At 58.2% G+C, this 21,034-nt stretch overlaps 1 protein-coding gene across 4 annotated transcripts in view; it reads right to left on the bottom strand.

The window, feature by feature from the left end:
• The window catches only part of IL11RA (interleukin 11 receptor subunit alpha), a 33,252-nt gene extending 18,008 nt beyond the window's left edge, over positions 1-15,244 (bottom strand). For all 4 annotated transcript variants that reach the window (XM_056325176.1, XM_056325175.1, XM_056325178.1 and 1 more), the window contains exon 1: positions 15,130-15,244. The gene's annotated coding sequence lies outside the window, so the exon portion shown is untranslated. The remainder of the gene's footprint in view (positions 1-15,129) is intronic.
• Positions 15,245-21,034: the final 5,790 nt, after the last annotated feature.

Below are 21,034 nucleotides of genomic sequence, written 5' to 3' on the forward strand. Positions count from 1 at the left end.
GGGACCCAGCCCAGCCTGGGCCTGTGGCTTGGCACTGGCAGGGAGGGCAGCAGTGCCAGACTCTGCTCCCTTGGCATGGGACACCCTGGTCACCAGCACAGTCAGGGTGACCCAACTGTGGCACCCATGAATGTGAGCCAGAAACAAAAGGCGCTGCTCTCCATCCTGCACCAACCCTGCTGTCCCACTGGGCATCATTTGAGCTCTTCCAAAAGTTTTTTGGGGAGCTGCAGGGAGAAATCCTGCCATGAGCCCCTTCCTGCATCCAAACTGACATATTGCGAGACAAAACATCCCCCAAAATCACAGCCATGTGCACCAGCACTGATGCCCACATGGGGTGTGACAGCCCCTCCAGCACAGCCGCTCTGTGCCATGCTCCGCCGTGGCCTGGCAAAGCCCAGTGCAGATTCCTGGGGGAGGCCAACTTTCCATTGTGCTTGACGCTTTGAAAGACAGTGGGTTTTGGTTTTTTTGTGTTTGTTTTTGCTTTGCTTCATTTGAAGTCTCTCTTCAAAGAGAATGAGCTGCACGCAGAGCCGAGGGTGGCAGGGAGGGGGACACAGGCAAACGATGCTGTGCTGCAGGGGCTGAAGATGGCGGCAGGGATATACAGGATGCTTCCTACCAAACACAGAAAGCTGTGCCTCCTAAACTCTCCCCAGGGTGGTCTGGGGCAGCATCGCTGCAATAGAGATGTGGCTAGTAAAACAACCCAAGAGCACTTGGCAGCTCTGCCTGCTGCGTGCTGGGTCCTGTCAGCCTCCAACCTGCACAAAGCTGCTCTGCAATGGGTGACACCTGACGCTAGCCAGCTATAACACCCTAGAAATGGCATCATACTGTATTCCTGCCCCTGAGCTGGGGGAGCATCCCTGGCCCTGCAGCCCAGACCCTTTTCTCTGCCAGTGCCTGCTGTGGGAAACATGTCCTGTGGCTAAGAGCGGCAGTGTTTTGAAGCAGCAGGAATTTGCCTCTTCTTGCTTTCCTGCAGGGTTGGGAGCACAGTGCCCCACTAATCCCCTCTCCTCCTAGCAGCCCTGCAGAAGCACCATGCCCTGCTCTGAGGAGCTGTGGTGTGGCCCGAGTCCTCATGGCCACTGATATGCCCAGAAACCAAGCAGCATCTCACCCCTGCAGCACCGGTGACCTCCATCATCACTGCATCAACATGCACCTTTGGGGCTGGGGGAGCATGGACGTCACTGCTAGGACAGTCCCCTGCAACCTGCCACTCCTGTCCCCTTAACACCTCTGGCACCCTGCCAGCTGCTGGGTGCCCAAGAAAGCCCAGAAATGGGTGCAGGCAGGGAGGGAAGCATGTCCCCCACCACTTCCAGGGCCACTGGAGCCATGCACAGTCCCCAGGACCCCTGGCAGCACCCAGGGGTAACTCCTTGCCCACCTTGGGCACTGCCAGGGGGGTGCTCCCTGAGGCCAAGGGGGGAGCCCTGCTCACTGTTCCCAGCCCCTCTGGTGCCTTCGGGACCTCATGCCTGCTGGGCGGGGGGGGGGGGACACCATGCCAGGCTGAGCTAAGCCAGCACACACACAGGCACTACTACAGCCAGTGCAACTCCAGCACACTGAAACTACCCCAGTTAAACCAGCAAAACCAGTTGCAGCCTTTCCCTGTGAGGCCAGTGCAGTCCAATAAACCCCAGCACAACTCGAGCCTGGGGCAAGACCCAGTACAGTCCCAGTATGGGGCTTAACCCCTAGGAGCCCAAGCATGGGATTATACCACAAGAAGACCAGGACCAGGATTAAATCCCTTTTAGCCCAGGAGTGGGATTAAATACAGTGTAGTCCGAATGTGTGGTTAAATCCAGCTCAGCCCAGGTGTGGGACTAAACCCAGCTCAGCAACAATGTGGGATTAGACCCAGCACAGCCCAAACATGGGGTTATGCAGTCCAAACGTGGGGTTAAACTCAGCACAGCTCAGGAGTGGGGTTAAACCCAGCTCAGCCCAAACACAGGGTTAACCCCAGCACTGCCCAAGGAACCGGTTCATCTCCCCAGCCAGGTACGATGCACATCGCCACACAACTCAGACCAACTCCCCACAGTAACCTCTGGCAATGACTGGATGATGGCAGGCCCACTGGTATCCTCTCCAGACCCACCTCCTCCTTGTCCCAAGGCTCATCTCCCTCCTCTGTGGGGCCAGCAGCTGCGGTGGGACACAGTGCTGGGCCCTGGGAAGCCACCACACACCGTAGCATGCCAACAGCTTCATGGAGGTCAGGCTCTGCTCTTACCCCAGCTGGGAAACACTCACCCCAATGCCCCAATTTCCACCCTCCCCTGCTCCATCTCGTGGGAAGAGGTCTCTGGCTCCCAATTGTAACTGGAGGCATCAGCAAGCGCCAAAACAGCGAGGGCTCTGTTAGCAGCCAGCAGCCCTGACGCCACGCCGGCTGGCAGCGTTGCGTTTGGAGGGGGAGAGAGGGCCCCTCCGCCCCTGTCCCCATCCCCACACTCCCCCCGAAGCCACGTGCCAGAGAAATTCCTAAAAATAATCTCCTGTCTGTAAAGAAACCCACTGGCACTACAGCTACAGCAAGAGACTATTTTTAGGATGGATGGATGGAGTCATGGGGGGGCTGCGTCCCCACTGTCCTCTTCACACAGTCACTGGACAGGGACGGGCACAGTGCTGGATGCAGGGACGCGGGTGGGACCCGCTGGCAGGGAGCTGGGCCACCCTGTGATTATAACAGGGTGGGAAAGGCTTTTCCTGTCCCAGGAACGCTTTAGGGTTTGGGACATTTTTCCGCTGCTGGGCTCAGCCTATCCTGGCAGAGGTTTTGATGAATCCATAGCTCCTGGCACAACAGGGCAGCTGGGCACCAGCCCGCTCCCCATCATTTCACCTCCCCAGCAGCATCTACATCCCCCAGCATAAGCTCCCCCCATAAGCTGGCTCTGAAGGAGATACAAAAGCATATGCATCCATATATGTGGGGAACTAATCTATGTCTGTACATACATGTGAATGCCCCATGCAAGCTCAAATCCTCCTGATGGTCCTGATGAAGTCCAGCATCGAGCTGGGAACCCTGAGCAGGAGAGGGGCCCCACAGCATCCCCCTGCCTGGTGCTCCCCCCACCTCTCCCAGCACTCCGAAGCTGGCTGGTGCCTGGGAGCGGCTGGGCTCCACTCTATCCTGGAGGCATGGAGGCACCCGGGTCAGCCAAATAGCTGTGGGGCCAGCAGGGCCAAAATAAACAGCTCACCGTACACAAAGGCTCCCCCAGCTAGCAATTTGCTGTCACTCCTTTTGCAAAACAAAATCCCTTTTGGGCTGGAGAGGGATTTCAGGTGTCATTAAGGGCCACCTGGGAGGCCAAATAAAGCCACCACCAAAGGGTGGCCCATTAACCCTTTGCACTCCACCGGCAGCATCCTTGTGTGTGGGGAGGATGGCAGTTGCAGAACCCCTGCAATGTGTGGTGTGGGGATGCTGGAGCAAGGTTCTGGCACCTGGTGGGGTAACAATGTCCTGTCTCCATCACACTTGGAGACAACCCTTCCTGCTTACCTGAAGGGAGGCAGGCCAGGGGATATAGCAGGGTGTGAGGCATGTGGCAGGGATGGAGACTGAGGAACTGTCTCACCGCGGCAGTATCTGTGCCCCTCACCTCATGCCAGGTCAATCAGATGGCAGCCCCCAAGCCAAAAGGAGGAGTGACAAGAAGTGGGGAAAAGCTGGAGCAGAAGCCCACCGCTGAGGCTAGGGGCTGCAGTGCCGGGCCAGGGGATGGGGCCTGAGCCATGCCTAAGTTGAGAAGGTTGGAAAAACACCATCGGCTCATTTTCTGCTGGGGAAAAAAAACTCCAGCCAAGTTCTTCTGAAAGATTAAGTGCGATCGTAACCGAGCAGGGAGCGGGGGGAAAGCAGGGCAACGCGGTGAGAGTGCTGACACATCTCCTTCCCCAATGCTGGAGAGACGCCCCAGCCCCACTCGGGGCCAGCTCTGTTTACAGGCTCCTATTGTGTCTTTTTTTCCTTTTGGGTTCCCCCCACCCCTCCTCTTCAATATTATAGTTCAGAGTAAACAAAAGCAAGCAGCCTCTCACTCCAAACATTTCAGCCATCCCAAACTTTCTCTGGAGGGGGGCTGCCCGTGGAATTTTCCTCATCCAGAAGAATTTCGAAATGTTCCCGTTGCAGCCTGCTTTGATTGGAGGCCAAGGCAGCTCCAAAATCCTTGGCAAAATGGTCGAGCTGCCCTCTGCACAGCCCTGGCTCTGGGCAGAGGCAGCAAGGACCAGCAGCTGCTGTGCCCCAAAGCACCCCCATGCACAGGGAACCCTCCAGCCTGGCACACTTGCCAGATGGGGACAAACGCATGTTCCAGCAGGTACATCCCCCCCAGCTCAGCCCATCACCTAAAGGGAGCCAACAGGTCCTGGTGAGGCCAGATCCTACTGGGTTTTTAAGTATTTTAAACTGCCGCTACAGTTATTAGTGCCCTGAGATGGCGACGCTGGTGCAAAGTGCTTGGGTGCACTGTGTGTGTGCATCCCAAAGCACGCAGTATTTCCCTTTGCAGGTGGCATCTCCACAGCACCAGCCGGAGGGGACAGGGTGAAGCAGCTGCCAGAGCTCCTTGGAGGAGTGGTCTGTGGCACCCCATGCACCAGGAGGGCAGTTTGCAGCAGTGATGCCGGCTCAGTGCTGCCTGCTCAGTGCCTGGGCAGATGGAGGAGGGGATGGTCTGCTCCGAGGATGTGGAGTCGGGGCACAACACTCTCCCCTGCAGATCCCTGGGAGACTGCATGTGGAAGGGAGGAGGAAATGTCCTCCAGGATAAGCCATAGTTGGGTGCCACCCAAGGGTGCTGCTCCTCTCTGGCCCACATTGCACTGACAGGGCCTGCACCCCAGGCAATGTGGGCAAGCAGAGACCCCCAAGAGGTCTCTTGGCTCTGGCTAGGCACAGATGTGGTGTGAAACACATGGGACCCTGGCATGGGGGTGCGAGCACCGCTCAGCCCACTGGCAATGGGGGCATCAGGAGTGGCCCCTAAAACAAGTGGCAGGAGAAAAGCCCCACCAAAAAGCCCCACAGGAAAGCCAGCACCCGCAGGAAGAAGCGCCCAAAGCTCAACCCAGCATTGATTTGGTTGTCAATCCAAGCCATTGGGGTGGCCTGGCATGCTCACTGGCATGTTCCCTGCTCACTTTCTTAAATGGTCCCCTGATGGGCACCACTGCGTAGATGGTCCTGCAGCCCAACAAACACCCGGACACGCTGAGGAGCCCCCATGTCCTCCCTCCCCAGTCACATGCAGATCTCGGTGGCTGTGACCCCTTGATGCACACATGCTGTCATGCCAGGAAGGCGAAACCTTGCTGGTACCCACAGCATCCCAACCCTCCCCAGCATCCTGCCCCAGTGGGCACAGAGCCCCGTGCCACTGCAACAGCAGTAGCAGGGGTGGGGGAGATACCTCAGCTCCACGCCGGACAGGGGTCTTGCCGTGGGACGGGGCTCCGCCGGGTGCCCCCGCTGCCTCTGCACCATCTCCCTGCACCGCCTTGCTGGGATCTCCTCCTCCACAGAGGCTGCTCAGTGGCTTGGTGTAGGAGCGGTCCTACCCCCCCCCCCCCCCCAGCAGCCCCCTCCCCTATAAAGGGGCCAGGCAGCGGCTGTGCGGGAAGTAGAGCCCCCGATGCAGCAGATGGGGTCTGTAAGGCAAGGCTCCCCCAGGTGTGTTTGCCTTGGCTGGGGCTCAAGCCCGTCTAATTAGAGCTACAGAAAACATATATTAAAAAAAAACGAGGGGGGAAAAATAATCCTCTCCCCTGTGCTGGGGCCCAGGGTTTGGCCGGGGTTTCTCGGGAGGCCAAGTGCAGGCGATACAGACTCTGCTGGCAGCAGCCTGGGGAGGGAGGGATGTTTGTGGATACTAAAATGCAGTCATAAAGGAGAATAAAAGGGTAGCCTTGTTTCAGAACGAGTCTCCGAGGCTTTCCCTACTCCCGGCATGCTCGGCACCTGGCCGGCAGCTCAACCAGCTCCCCCTTCCCGCAGCCCCCCCAGCCAACCCAGGCTCGCTCAAGGACTGAGGTGCTGGTGGCGAGACCCCCACCCTCACAGGGTGAAGCCCAGCACCTTTGGGTGGGTGAAGATTTGGGAAGCCCCTGTTTTAAAGTCACCCCCACGGGGCTAAAATTACAGCTGGTGCTTCTGGAAAACTCACCCCTGCACATCACCTCCTCCTCGCCCCCGCAGCTCCCTGCCTTCCTCTGCCCACTGCCCTGCCTGCGCCAGCTGCTTAGCAGCAGCCACATGGCAGCACTGCCAGTATTCCACTGCCTGGCCTCTCCCTGCCTCCCCGCTGGAGGCAGAACAAGCCTGACGGTGTTTTGGTCAAGGTTTAAAATTAGTCCCAGGCCCCCGACACCCCCAGCACCCACACAGACCAAGGGGCCATGGCAGGGTCCCATGTGGCTCCCTGGCATCTTGGGGTCTCAGCCTATCCCCAGGGTCAAGCAAACCACCCCAGAAGCCCTCTCCTTGGGACGTCTCCCCAGATCCACTCCTGAAGTGCGATGCTGCCTCCCTGCAGCATCTCTTCCGCCTCCATGCTGCCATGTCCAGCTCCGAAGTGCCACACCAAAAGGCTGGGGTGCTGCTGCAGGCATCAGCCAGGCAGAGGTGGTCCTGTCCCGGACCTACCTGCTCAGCCAGAGATACCTGGCACACACCTGGCTTCACCGCTGCCCTCTGCCCCCTCCCCAGGGCAGAAAGGAGGGGACAGTGGTCCAGAAGCCCCCCCTTCCACCCCTGCTCCCATCCCTCACCCTTTTCCCTGGCAGCATCCTGAAAGTGCAGGTTCACCAAGCTCCCCCGTCCCCCCAGCTCATGGGGACCCTGGGCACACCCCATCCCCAGCCACGGCCCAGATGACTAACACCCCGGCAAGCGAGCTGGGTGCCGTCAGGGCGAGCAGGGCCTGTCCCTTGGCCAAGCTCCCTCCCCGCAGCGGTGAAATCACGTCTGGAGAAAGCATGGAGAGGGAGCCGCTGCCCCCCCCACCCCGCTGCTTCCCAGCGAGGATGCTCGCTCCCTGCCTTCTGGCTGGCTGCCCCACACTGCAAACCCCGCATCCCAGCAGAGGGATGTTCCAGGCACACAGCCTGCAACAGGACCGCACATCTCATCTCCTCCTCCTCACTCCGGATCCCATAGCAGCATCCCAGCTACGACAACAGTGCGGGATGCAGAAACGTGGCAGCAAGCCCCAAGGCACTTGTAAAAGTGCTCCCAGGGAGCAGGCAGGAATCTCTAACCTCCCTCTAACCTCTCTCATACCAATACAACCCTGCCAGAGCCTGGAGGCTGACTGCGGGTGGAGGGGGGACCACTGACACCCCCCACAGCAGAGCAAACTGGCTCACAGAAGGAGCTGGTGGCTCTGGCAGGCTGGAAACACCCCTGGGCAGCACCAGAGGGGACGGTGAGGGACTGGCCACCACCACTCGCCTCCGACCTGGCACAAGGCACGCGCCGGCTGCTATGGGGGTGACTAATGCAGCTCTTTAAACGCCTCCGCCGGCACAGGAGCGTGGCTCCGGGTTAGGGTTTAATTATCTGCCTTCCTCTGCAGCCTGTGCTCTCCTCTTTTTGAACTGCCACGGGGACCCCAGGGATGTTGTCCATCCCCCCCCAGCCTGGATTGCTGGCACCAAGTGAGTGGGGCCGCAGCAGGGAGCTGGCCGGGAGCACGCCAAGGCTGCAGCTGGGGGCTATAAAAAGCACGGCTGTGGTATGCAGCGAGGCACTGAGAGGGGAATAAAATAAAATCAGGTGGTGGATGAGTCGGACGCTTGCTTCTGCACCAGGGCTGGCCCCAGCTCTGCTCCCCATCATCCCTCCCCTGATCCCTGCCTGTTTGACAGCGCAGTGAGGCTGGGGCAGAGTGGAGAGCTGAGATTCAGCTAAGGATGGAGGATGCAGGACTGGATCAGCAGGCAACGGAGGGGGTCAAGGCAGGGGGAACAATTGCTGGCTCTGGCATGTGGGCTCCTGCCCAGGATAGAGGCATTGCAGCCACCCCTCACCCAGCCTGGAGATGCCGGATCTGGGCACCCAGCCTCCTGGCAGCTTGCACTGGAGGATTAACCGTACGCTGATTTACGTCCAGAGGTGCCTTTGCTGGGATGCAGCTGGCGCACCAACAGTGAGAGCAGGCACCCCACCATTGCCCAGCACCTGGGTCCCAGCAGGGACCTCACCCAGGGGTGACAGTGACAGCACAGCTCAGGGACAGACAGGGCTCCCCTTGGCTTGGCAGGAGCTCCCCGCTCAGGGACATGCCGTGTTTGCACAAGTCTGAGCAGGAGAAGGTCAGATTAATTTTAAACCTGAATAAACAAGGAGAGAAGTCAATGCCAGAGCTCGCCCTTCCTGGCAGGGACGCACAAGCAGCGGTGCACAGCACCCGCGCCATGGCCATGCCCAGCCCAGGTACCAGCAGGGCTCAGCCATGGGGCTCATATCGCCCTAGGAGAGCCGGGACAGACTCAAATCCCAAATCCCATGCCTGGGGGCCTCCCTTTTCCACAAGGTGCTCCCAGCTGAGTCACTGCTGGCAGCGGGGAGAGTGGCTGCCGGTTGCCTTTGTAAAATCCCTCCAGCCTCCACAGGGAAGCACCCGCCGCGGGACCCCTGTCCCACCAGGAACAGCGCTGGGGCTCACCTGTCCCCTGGCCACGGTGTACAATGCGGTCTTGAGAAGCAATCAGGAGGAACAAAAAACATATAATAAAATTGTTTGTGGGTCAAGAGGAAAATAGAAAAAACAAAACCAAAAAGTGTTTGTGCTTTTTGTGCCAAAAGGAAAATGAAAACCAAAACATTTTGTTCTAAATGATAGGCCTTGTTTAGTTTTCAGTGGTTTTACTTTTTTAAAATGGTTTGAGTTAAATCAAGCTACATTTGGCTTCCAAACATTACCTTGGGGTGGGGAATAAAATAAAATTAAAAAAAAAAAATCAAAACATCTTATTTGGAAAATGTCAGAGCAAAATGCCACGGCTTTTCCAGCCCTGGGAGAGCCGCAGCCAGGCGCTGAACCCAGCCTCAGCTCACAACTTGTGATGGCCTCCCCAAAGCAGCCTTTTTTTCCAGAAAATAAATCAGCTTCTGTGCTGACTGACAGCCAAGAGGGCCCATACCCTTGGTGCCCGGCTCCCAGCGCGGATGTCCCCTCCACCTGTGCTGGTCCCTGTGACCTGCCAGGGCATGGAGAGACCCCACTGCAGCTGGCAGCCAAGCACGCAAGCTGAATCCCAGCCGAGCGACTCTTCAAAACTCCTCTTTAAATGTCTTTTCTATTAGGTCAGCATTCCTGCGTCGCCCAGGGAAGGTGGTTACGGCCAGCAGCCCGGCACACAGGCTCCTCGGTGCTGACTGCTGGCTCTCTGTCAGCAAGCAGCCTGCCCACACTATTAAATTACTGAGAAAAATGGATCGTTTCACCAAAAATTAGGTGCAGGAACCTCTTGCGTGGTGGCAAGGCGAGCTGGTAATTGGGAATTCATAGCGCTGGCCACAAATGCTGCCTCCGGCTCCATTCCACCCGCCTCTGGTTGCGGTGAGGGATGGTGGAGAGGCATTCGCTGCCATCCCTGAAATGCCGCTCCTGATGGAGACGCAGTGGCCACGTCACCAGCAGCACTGCTGAGGTCCCCTGCATGCCCCAGGAGGGTTAAACGTTGCTACAGGGTCCCTCTGCCCTCGGCAGACAGGCAAAAAAAGTGAAAAAAAGCCTCAGGGACCTTTCCAGAGAAAACTCTCCCTGCTCACCATTAACCACCCTCCTGGGGACACGTCTGACAGGGACATTGTCTGAAGACGTGAAGGATATGCTGTCCCAGTACCCCTCTCACTCTTCCAGCTGCTCCCCAGGGGTGAAAACCAAGATAACCTTCCCCGTGGACCTTGCCTCGCTTACATCCTTCACTCATCCCAGGCACAGCATGAGCACTGCTGCTGCTCCATTTGAGCCCAGGTATCTCAGCATCCTCCTCCCAGGCCATTCCAAGTCCAAACCTCAGCACCTCACTGGCTGAGCAGAGCCCTCCAAGGCATCTCTGGGGCAAACGACCTGGCTGTTGGAGCTGCTAGAGAGCCCAGCACGTATCTGCAACCTCCGGCTGGGAAGGAGGGATGGGGATGTGCAGCAGACCAAGGGCTGTGTCAGCAGCATGCTCTGAGAGATTGGCCCCTCCGGAGTTCACACTGGCAGCTCCCTGTATGGTCACAGGCACTGGGGGGGTCGGGTCGTGCTCTGGCGCGTACCGCCTGCCCTGGTGCTGCAGCTAAGGAGCCCGAGGCACCAGGATGTTTTTGAGTGCTGGGATGCAAGGGCTGTGGGCACAGTCCCAGATGGAGAGGGGAAAAGGAGCTGGGTGCAGGATCGGGGAGGCCAGGGAAAAGGGACGCATCCCCGGGTGCAGCCATGCTCCACCCATAAAGCTGCAAAACTCAAAGCCGGGATGGGGTCAAGCAGCCTTGGGGGAGCTATGAAACAGCCCCCCAGGAGCCTCAGGAGCTAAAAAAAATCAAAAGCAGCCAAAGCACTGAGGAACCCCCCAGGGTTGCGTGTTGGCCCTTGCAAGACAAGGATGGAGCAATAGCTAGTCAGGTCCACCAGCTCATCCTAAGCCCTGAGGCCTCAGGCAAAACTCATGGAAAGCAAAGGAAAGGCTCCTGCAGACCTCCCCAGGGGCCTGGGGCTGGCCCTGGCCCTGCAAGGAAGTCTGGGGAGATGCCAGCTGGCCTGGGCACCCTGCGTGACAGTGGCTTTTGCAAAGCCAGGCTGGGCCACTGTTACCAAGCCATCCCTGGGGACCTTTGTGGGGCTGTTGCAGCACAGCTGTCGGGAGCTCTGTCGCAAGACCAGCACGGCGCTGGGCCCACTCATGATGGAGAATCCACATGATGCCTCTTTTTGGGTTTTCCTAGCTACTTGTGCAGGAAGGTGAGTGCTGAAACATGACTTTCATGCTGTTACTGAATTTAAGAGGCATTGATGCCCATGCTGATCTTCATCAAAAATAAAGGGTCTGGTGAGGTCCCTGCCTACAGCTGTGGCTCTCAGTCCGGCCAGGATGAAGTGTGTGGGTTTTTTGTTCCCAAAGGAAGGGGCTGGTGAAAGCACAGGAAGTCAAAGGAAACAGCTGGACGGGAATCACTGCACCACCCTGTGGGGATGCTCCAAGGATGCCGTGCCAGCCTCACTGCCTCACGTGCTCTTCTGTGGAGACATACACACCCCTTAGGGCTGCCAGCAGTGTGGTAGGCAGCAGCCCTGAGCCCTGTTTGGGGCTCCCCAAGGTGGGACGGGAATCAGGGGCAGTCCCTTTTTGCCAGTATCAGAAAACTTTCCCCAAGCTGCTGCAGAGATAGTGCTTACCCAAAGCTTTTTGCATCTCCTCTTCCCCTCAGGGTGTCTCCAGCATCAGCTTTTCAGCAAGGCTTGGCATCCCTTATTTTCACTTTAGGAGGTGTGGTAAACCAGAAGATGCCCAAACAAACTTCTTTCCACCATCAGGATTTCATTAGATGAAGGAGCCCTAAACTTTTCCACATCTCCCTATAAGGCAATCTCTGTGGGTCCATAACCATTTTTATTAGGCTGTTTCTATTTCAGCCATCTTTGTATTGAGAGGAGGGGACCAGAGGCGAGCAGCTTCTGGGAGCCCCAGGCTGATTTCCAAAACACCTTCAGCACCCTCCCCTCTCCTGGTCGATGCATGGTCTTACCTGTGGTCCCCTGGCCATCACCACCTGCATGGGCCAGACCCACATCTGACCATGCTAGGTCTCTCCTGAGGTCCCTCCAGTCTGCTTGTCCTCTCCAAAAGCATCTTCAGGAAACGTGTACAAGCAGGGCACAAGTGGATGTGACCTTCCCCTGGCCAGACCCTTCTGAAACCTCTCAGAAGGTTTTTCAGCAAGGGCCAATCCCTGCTAGAGCAAGCCCAAGCTTCACTGGTCAGATGTGACACAGCGCAGTCCTGGTAGCATGGGGGTGAATCAGCTCTTAACAGACTTCTTGTCCCTCTTCTCCTGGACCCACCCCACTCCAAACACCAGAGGAGGAGGGGATGTTTGCCAGGTTGGTCTTTTTCCTATGTCCCAGACTCATACCACTGGAGAGGAGGAAGAATCGCACCTTTCAGCCCAGCCCTCTGCCTGTACTGGAGAGCCAGGCACATGCTCCGGGGCTGTGGGTGCTGTGACTGTCCAAAAGAGCCCGAAGCTCACCCCGTCCCACTCCGCTGCCAGGGTGACTCACAGACCTGGGAAGCAGCCAGACTCGAGAGATAATTCCTATTAACATGCTGATCCCTGACACCGCAAACCTGCTTCTAATTTTCAGAGGAATTTTCCTTTTTCCATGGAAATGGTCCATGGGAATCTGGCTGTTGGAGAAGACAACTGAACCACAACTGCAAGGCATCTGCACCTCTCCCCACCTTCACAGCCTGGATCAGAGGACAGAACCATCACTGGGAGGTATAGAGAGATTTGCTGGTAGGAACTCAGGTCATAAGGCCACTGCATCCCCAGCCAGAGAGATTTGGTGATTTTTCACACATGTGATGCTGTTGTAACCACAGAAGCACTTAGAAAAACCAAAAGCTCTCTAAACATCCCAGCGAGTCACCCAGACATCCCAGGGCTAATTCCTGATGCTGGCTTTGTATCAGCATCCCAAATGCTGGTGAGGCCCCGGCACATCACCCGTAGCAAAAAGCTGCCATCCCATCCAAGCTCTGTTCTTGGCTGCATCTTCAACGGGGGCAGAGCCACCCTCTCCCATGCCTGAACAAGAGGGGGAACAAACTGGGAGAGATGCTGAAATTTTCCGAAGGGAGAAAAGCAGAACCACAAGCTGGCACCTGCCCCCTCCTGCAAGAAGGACTGTGTGAGGGGTTTTCCTCCAGTGCCAAACCCGTGGGAGAAGAGAAGGCAAGAATCCTTTGGCTTGTTTAACCTAACAAGGAAGCTATAAATACAGCAGGGTAAACACCAGAGAGGGAGAAGAGGTCTTGAACTAAAAGCACAATGTTGGCACAAACCCACAGGGGAATAAGCTCTCCAGGAACACATTCGGCAGGAAACCAGAGGGAGGCTGAGCCCTGCACGAGCAGGAAGAGTCTGGAGTCGCCTTTGAACAAGAGCAGAGTGGGAAGAAAGGGTTTGAACTGAGTGCTCAGCTAGTTCACTGCAGGTGAGGGTGCCTTGCACTGTCACCGTCTGTGGGGTTTCCCCACTCAGGATGGTCCAGGCGAGCCAGGGGAGGAGGGCAGGGAAGGTGGGGTACCTACAGGCAAAGAGATTCAAGTGTGGGCTGCCTGGGCATCCACCCAGCATGACGGCTTCTCGATAAACCCAGCAGCTGCAAAAAGGAACCGCCACTGCTGCCACGATGAAGACGGCGGGGAGACTTGCCACGCCATGAGTCATTCATTCATCCTTCACAAACAGGGCCTGCACTTGGCCAAGCATCCTCCTCCCCCCGCTGCTGGGATGGCTCTCTGGGATGGGGAAAAAGTGGCTTATCAGATATAATCAAGTCAAGTTTTCCCCTCCCCACGAGGTTCCTGTTCATGGAGCAGGAGGCAGGGCAAAACCAGAGCTGCTCTTCTCCCACCTCCCTGCAGACCGCCTCTGCCTTCAGCTGCACCCCTAGGGACCCCTCCCCACCACCATACTGCACTCCCCATCCTCTATTCACCCACTGCTGGTGACATCCAGCCCCGCACACAACCCCGCTGTCACTGCTCAGCCCCTGTCCCCTGACTCCACTCCTGCTTTGGATGCCAAGGTCAGTTTGCAGCTCTCCAAAGAGGAGATGAAACCCCTTTCCCTCCCCAAGAAAAGGCAAAAGTGATGAAGCAGAGGGTGCATGGGTGCTGAGGGGACACTGTGGCTATGTCCTGTCCCTGTCCCTCCAGGAGGGACTTCTGTGAGCTCACAGCTCCCGGTGAAGCTCCTTTGTGCCAGGCTGGGATGCCGTGCACTCTGTGCAGCCCCATGTGTGACCATGCTACTGCGACCTGCCCTCCTCTAAACAGGCTGAGTGCAAACACCCCACCTCCTCCTGCAAATACTACAGCCAGATGTGGCTGCAGCTTGCAAGCAGCAGGCACCTCCCAGCACCCAAGGCACTTGGCCAGCCCTGGGGTGGCTTGGCACCAGCTATGCCACCAAAATCAGTCGGTCCAACACCAGTTTGGGCACAGAAACATATCTGTGAGTTGCTGCAGCTCTGGGTTTCTCCCCATGGAGACCAGGCACAAGTCACCCCCAAGCCCCATCACAGTGGGGTCTCAGTTTGCTGACAGCAATGTCTGAGCCAAGCTCAGCCCCGCGGTGCCCTCTGACACCCTTCACTAGCCTGTAGCCAGAGCTCAAAGGGGACCTCGGGGGTGACACTGCCCAGCTTATGAGTGTGGCAGTGGGCACAGCGCAGGGCTGGGCACCCGCAGGGGCTGGCAGAGGACAGAGAAGTCGTGATTGAGACAGCATCCTGGGGCAATGAGGGACAAGGCAGCCAGAGAGACCTGCCAGTGCCCGCGCATGGGAAAGCGCCTTTTTCCGCGCCTCTTGTAATTGGGAGCAGCTTTTCCCTCCCTAGACCCCCCAGGAGAAGAGGGGGCCCTGCCAGAGGGGACCTTTGCTGGTGTTGGTCCAGAAAAATCCCCCTAGAGATGGGGGGAAGGGGGTGTCCCAATTTGGCGCGGGGGGGGGGGGGGGGGGGGGATGGGGGGGGGACGACATCTGTGGAAGCTGGGGAAGGGGCTCAAAGATCCCACTCCGGGAACTCCGTCCGTCCCCCGAGCATCTCCGGGCGAGGCGGCAGACGAGGAAGGGGAGCAGCAGGGGTTACCCCCTGGCAGGCGGGGGGAAGCAGGAGGCCAAGTCGCTGCCCAGCTGCTTTGCGAGGCGACACGCACCCGCACACACACGCACCCCCAGCTCTCCCCGCAGGCAGCGCACAGCCGGAGCAGCCGGCAGCCTGGCCGCAGCAGCGCGCCCCTCACCGCGGCGTCGGGCCGTTGCCCTCGGGGTGGGGCCGGGGGCCGCTTTCCTACCTTCCTGCGTGGCGCCGCGGCTATGTGTCCATGGCGCTCGGCGGAGCGGGGCCGGGGCCGGGGCCGGGGCCGGGAGCGGGGCCGGGAGCGTGGCCGGGAGCGGGGTGCCCGCGCCGGGCTGGCTGGGCGGGTGGCGCGGGCGGTGCGAGGCCGCCCGCCCCGCCGCGCCATTGGAGCAGGGCGCTGCCAATCTGCGCCGCCGCCCCGGGACGCTTCCTGCCTGCGAGCCGCCCCCCGCCCCGGGACGGCTCCGCGCCGCTGCCCGCCACCCCCCCACCCCGCCCCCCGGGGGTGCCGGGTCCTCCCCGGGGTGCGCGGTCCCCGTCCCCCCCGCGGCTCGCCGTCCCGCCCCTGCAGGGGCGCTGGGCTCGGGATCCCCCGGGGGTCAGTGGTGCACGGAGGTCCCTGCGGGACCCTCCGACGGGCACAGCCCTCCCCTCGCGGGGCAGCACCTCCGGCGCCCGCCAGCCCTGCCTGCTGCTCTCCCAGCATCCCGGAGGAGCCGAGGCAGGCAGGTCCTACCTGTGACTCAGTTTCCCTTGCCACTGGGAGGGGCATTTCCTTGGGGCTTGTTTTTGTAGCGGTTTATTTGGTGGGCAACGCACAAGGTGAAATCTGGCCCCGGGGCTCGTGTTCCTCACCTGAAGAAAAGCCTCGTTCCTCCTCACAGCTTTTGGTGGGTGTTTGCACACCCCTTTCGCATGACCCCTCCATCACCTTGCCTGCTTTCTCTTGGAAATGGGTTTGGCTCGCGATTTTTATCACAGTGAAACTTTTCAGGAGGAAAACAGTATGTTGAAAGCCTGCGACAGGAGACCAGCTGGTGAAGACCCATTGAGAATTTCCTCCTTGCCTGACACCCAGGACCAAGTGCGGTCTGGGGTCCCCTTGGGACACGCCGGGAACACTGCGTGATGGCATTGGGACCAGCACTGCTGGAGTCCTGGGACAGACCCAGCATTTCCCTCTCTGCTGGGCACAGCGCCTGTGCAGAGGTAACGGCTGCATGCCCCAGGTGCGTGCAGCACCCGTGCAGTGCCACTCTAGCAATCCTGCTCAATAGACTGCAGCCTGGCAGCAATAAACGGGGTCACAGCCCCCCTCTGCAACCCTACAATAATAAATTGATCCTTGCCTGTGTCCCGACACACCTCTGCAACCCCACGATAACACGCCCGTGAGTCATCTCACCTGCTGCGTAACCCCACAGTAACAAACTGTGTTTTCCTTCGCCCCAGCCCTCCCATGCCACCCAACAATAACGGATTTCGGAGAGGTGCAGGCTGTGTGAGCATGAGTGTGCCCGGCCCAGGGCTCGCACCAGCTCCCTGCGGCGCTGCAGGTGCTGTGCTTGGCTGTGCTTCAAGCTTGGTGCCCGCATCGCCTGAGGAATAGCCCAGTGCAGCATATCTGCTTGTGTCCTGGGCTGCCACCCCACCAGCCACGTGTGGACGGATCTGTCCCTCCTGCGCTACCAGATCTGGGGCCGTGCCAGGGCTGGGGATGTCCCTCCCTGAGTCAGCTCTTGTGGCCTCTCAGGTGCTTTGCAGGAGAGGACTGGTCCCATCAGCCTGCTGCCATCTGCCCATAGCTAGTGGCTCACATGGATTTTGAGAGCCTGGGGATGTAGGAGGGGCTGGTCCTGAGCAGACAGAGGAGAAAGAGAAGTTTTCTCCATCCAGCTTCTCACTTTCCCCTTCCCGCCTCTCCACACCATTCTGCACTCTGCAGTCTGCACGAGCTGAGGGACACTGAGCATCTTGCAGGATCAGCCTCTCCGGAAGGAGCAGAGCTGGGCGGGATGCAGCAAGCGTTTGGCCCTGGGTCCCCCCCCGGGGGCAGACCCTGAGCTTTCCCCAGCACTCCATGGTGCTTTCTGGGCGCCGGGAGCCGGGCTGCTTGGCGCCAGCGCTGGCGAGAAGCCACACGCTGCTTTCTCCACCGCTGCAGCGCTGGAGAGCCGAGCCAAGCTGAGGATCTGGGGAATCCCCCAGCTCTGCAGGGCTGGGGCCACCCTTGAGGCTGGGTAGCCGAGAGCAGAGCTTGATTTGGAGGGGTCTCCGTGTTGGCGGGTTGGAGCGGACAGACATCTCACTGTAGTGCTGGGACAAGGGATGTGGTGGGGCGCTGGGTCACCAGCTCTGGGCAGAGCTAGAGAGCTGCAACATTGGGTGAAGAAGGAGCGGGTTTGGCAGGAGTGGTGTGGGTCTGCCGGGTGACCAGCATGCTCAGTGGGGCCGCATGCACCCTGGAGTCCTCGGGGAAGGACTCCTCTGCACCTCCCTGGCACAGGGAAAGCAACGCTGGCATATTCTGCAGCTCTGACATTGCAGCTCTTCCCTTGCTCCATCCTCAGGCTCAGATGAGGATCGCAACCTTGACGAGCCTCCCAACTCCTCCATTCTGCCGTTGCAAGAGAGTTTACAAAAGGACATCTCCCAAGCTGTCTGCAGCATCTTGTCCAGCCACTGGTCTCCCTCTCAGGACCCCAGAAAGATTGAATTTGGGGTAGTAGGGTCTCTCTTCCCTCTCCCTCCCCTCTGAGCAGAGAACAGGCCAGAGGGGAAGCTGCCAGCTCTTGTCCAGGCAGGTCGAGACCTGGACACATGAGCAGACGGTTGGGGATTATATTACACTATCACAAACCCATGCAAGGACCAGCTGAACTGGGGCCACACGAGCTGTGCATTGCTCCCTCTCAGTCCACAGCTTTGCCTGACTCGCTGCCAGTATCTGCTCAAAGATGCCCTGAGCTCTTTGCTGGGAAGAAGCAGCCACATCCATGAACTGGGCTACCATGTGCTGGGCTGGGTGAAGAGATCGGGAGGTTTGGGATCAGAAGCTCAGGAGGTGGGGTGGGACCAAACTTGAAGTGAGATGCGTCATGCTGATGTGCAGGTTCCGTGCCAAGGGACGGGGATGTCAGTCCTCAACTGCACTGAATGAATTAGCACTTGCTGGATTGCTGTCTGCATGGTGCGAGTGAAGGAGATGGATGGATGAAAGAGGATTGTGGGGGCTGGAGATGGGTGCATCAGGAGGCCGTGGTGTTTCTGTGCAGAGGGCACTGCCACAGGGTGCATCTCCTCCTGTGCAGAGATGGCCAGTGGTGTGGAGCCTCTCCTTGCCCTGTGTAAGGATGGTCCATGACCATGAAGCCTTCGCTTGGATGGGGCTGGACTAATTAATTACAAGGTATACACATGCCCCAGAGGCCAGTCCCAGTGACTGTCCCTGTAATCACAGAGGAACAGGTGACTATTCCAGAGGTGCAGGTGCCTGCTGGATGTAGGGCACTGTGGGTCAGTGGAGCTGTGCTGGTCAGCACCAGCCTTTTTGCCTTGCGTGAGACCTGTCCCGTGAAGTCTCCTGCTCAGCAGCTTTGCTTGTGCTGTCTGGGCGCGTGGCCATGCTCTGGCTGACATGCCATGGGCATGGCCCTGTTTGAAGTGCAAGCTTGTTGTGTGTTTACCCTGGCCAGCCTGAGGTGTACAGGAAACCAGAGAGCTCTGCTTGCTGGCTGTCACTTTATTTGTTATGGTCATAGCTCAGGCTGCCCACACTGCGAAAAGAAAGTAACAAAAACCCCAAGTGCTGCAGTATGGCTCCTGCCCTGATTCATACTGCTATCCTGTGGCTGAGAGCGATCCGGTCAAGGAGCAGGATGATGAGATCCATCCAATGCTCGTCTTGTCCAAGAATAGGGTGGCTTGTCCCAGACATGTCCAGCCACACCATGTCAGAAGAAATTGTTGATGAACACCCAGCCCAATGCCACACCACAGTCATTACCTGCACTAGCACCTGGATGTCCCAGCCTGGTCACATCTTTTGTCCCAGTCTCCGTAGCCACATCCCTGCTTCAGGACTTTCTCTTTATCCATCTCTGTCAGCCCTGAAAAGGATGCATGGGGTACACAGCCGAGCTGCCAATCTGATGTGCAGAGCCTGGGGCTCACCAGCTCTTTGGGCTGGTGGGACTCCAGCTGTTTGCTGCCCATGGACAGCAGCTCCACACAGCCTGCTTCAGCTCTGCTGCCATGGCAGGTCCTCATCCTGAAGAGGACACCACGGTGGTGACCATGGTTGCTTTAAAGATGGGTTTTAAGTATTGGAGGATGCTGAGGACAGAATTCTTTCCTATGGGGCTGGGGATATGTGCCCAGATGGAGGTTCAAGCCACCCTAGCTGCTCCCCACAACTGTGCACTGCAAGCACCCAGGCAGCAGCATGCAAAGCCGCATTGCTACAAGTCATGGGTAAACTTGCAGCTGAAGAAGTAAAGCAGAGAGAGGTGACATTATACACATGGCTATTTATAGGGGCTGCCCTTCTGCCAGGACTTGACTGGCAGCAGCAAGGGCTGGGCTGGTGTTTAGGGATCTCAGTCCAAAACCACCAGCCAGCAACCTGGGGACATGAGACGAAACCTCCCGGCACTCGGAGCACTTCTGGTCGCAACAGAGTCACATGGCTCTCTGGGCTGCCTTGCTATAAAAGGGAGAAAAAGGTAGTGAGCTGATAAACAGGGGGAGGTGAGCCAACTCCTGACAACCAGGGCCATTTGGCAACCCTCCCCCCAGAGCAGGCAGCTGGGTGCCAGAGCCCACTGTGTGGAACTGAACACTTGGTCAAATCATCAGCAGGGTGGTCTGAGAGAGTTAAAATTATGGAGGGTACAGAGTTGCCTGTAAGGAGGATTTTTAGAGCTCGATATTAGTCTTGTTGTATTTAGGTATCTTAAGTCTTTGTGTTTTCCAACAAAAGAAAGTCCAGGCAGGAATTCACTGAATTCACAATGTATGAGCCTGACTTTCTGAAGACATGAAATTTATAGCGTGAGATAGTGAGCAAGAAAAACCTGGAAAAGTGGAACATGAGACGTTATTTGCAAAGGAAAACTGGAATGTTTCCTTCCAGACATGGATGACTCCACCTCTCCTCCCCTCTCTTGTGGCTCTGGGCAGCATCTCCCCAGTGCCAGCTCTCTGCAGCTGGATGCTGCCCCCGGAGCCACCCCCTGGGGTGCTGCACAAGGGGACCCTGCCCATGGATGAGGTTCATCTGCTTCCCAAAGCCACTGGCTTTCATTTGTTCAGACCCATCACTCACATACCTGCTCCTTGGTCCCTTGGCAGAATAACTCTGTCTCCCTGGCTAATATCAGCAGAGCCAACGTGATGCTGCTGTTCCTGCAACATCTGCCTGCTCCAGGTCGAGATTCTTCTGCTGTGCCTGCTGGACCAGCTCCACTAATGTCTGAGACCCTGCTTCTGGCTGTTAGGCACGTTGCCTGCAGAGAGGCCTCCTTTTCCCCCCATCCCACGGCCAGGCTAGTGTAAAATCAGAGGGGAGCCATCCCTGGGACCTGCTACCACCTATGGATCAGGGCAGGATGGGATCTCTTTTTATGCGCATGCTCCTGGAGGCTGCTTCTGGATGTGGCCCATATTGGATGGGAAAGGTCTTTACACTGACGTGAAAAGCCCCACTGGTCCTGCCCCCATGAGCCCGGATCCATGCCTCTGGGCTCCAGGTGATGCTGCAGCATGGAGGGAGCAGAGCTGGGAAAATAGGGGCAAGATGGGAAGACTCAGAGCACGGCACTGAAACCCCTCCATCCTGATGGATCCTCTGCTCCATCACAGAGTGTCGTTGCTGGAGGAGGGTGTTTAGCGGGTGAGCACGGGGCTGGTGTGTGCACAGGCCCGGGGAGGGCAGCAGCCACCAGGCAGGACCAGGGGGTGCTCAGCAAGGGCTGTGAGGCTGGCGGGGGGAGCAGGAACAGTCCCCGCCTAGGCCCGGGCTGCAGGCAGCCTTCCCGGCCCCGCTGCTCGGGCTGCGGCTGCCCTCTCCCGGCTGCAGACCAGGGATGCGCTTCGCTGCCCGGGTGGCATCTGCCTCC

This window comes from Falco biarmicus, chromosome Z (genome assembly GCF_023638135.1).
Source record: "Falco biarmicus isolate bFalBia1 chromosome Z, bFalBia1.pri, whole genome shotgun sequence".
NCBI lineage: Eukaryota > Metazoa > Chordata > Aves > Falconiformes > Falconidae > Falco > Falco biarmicus.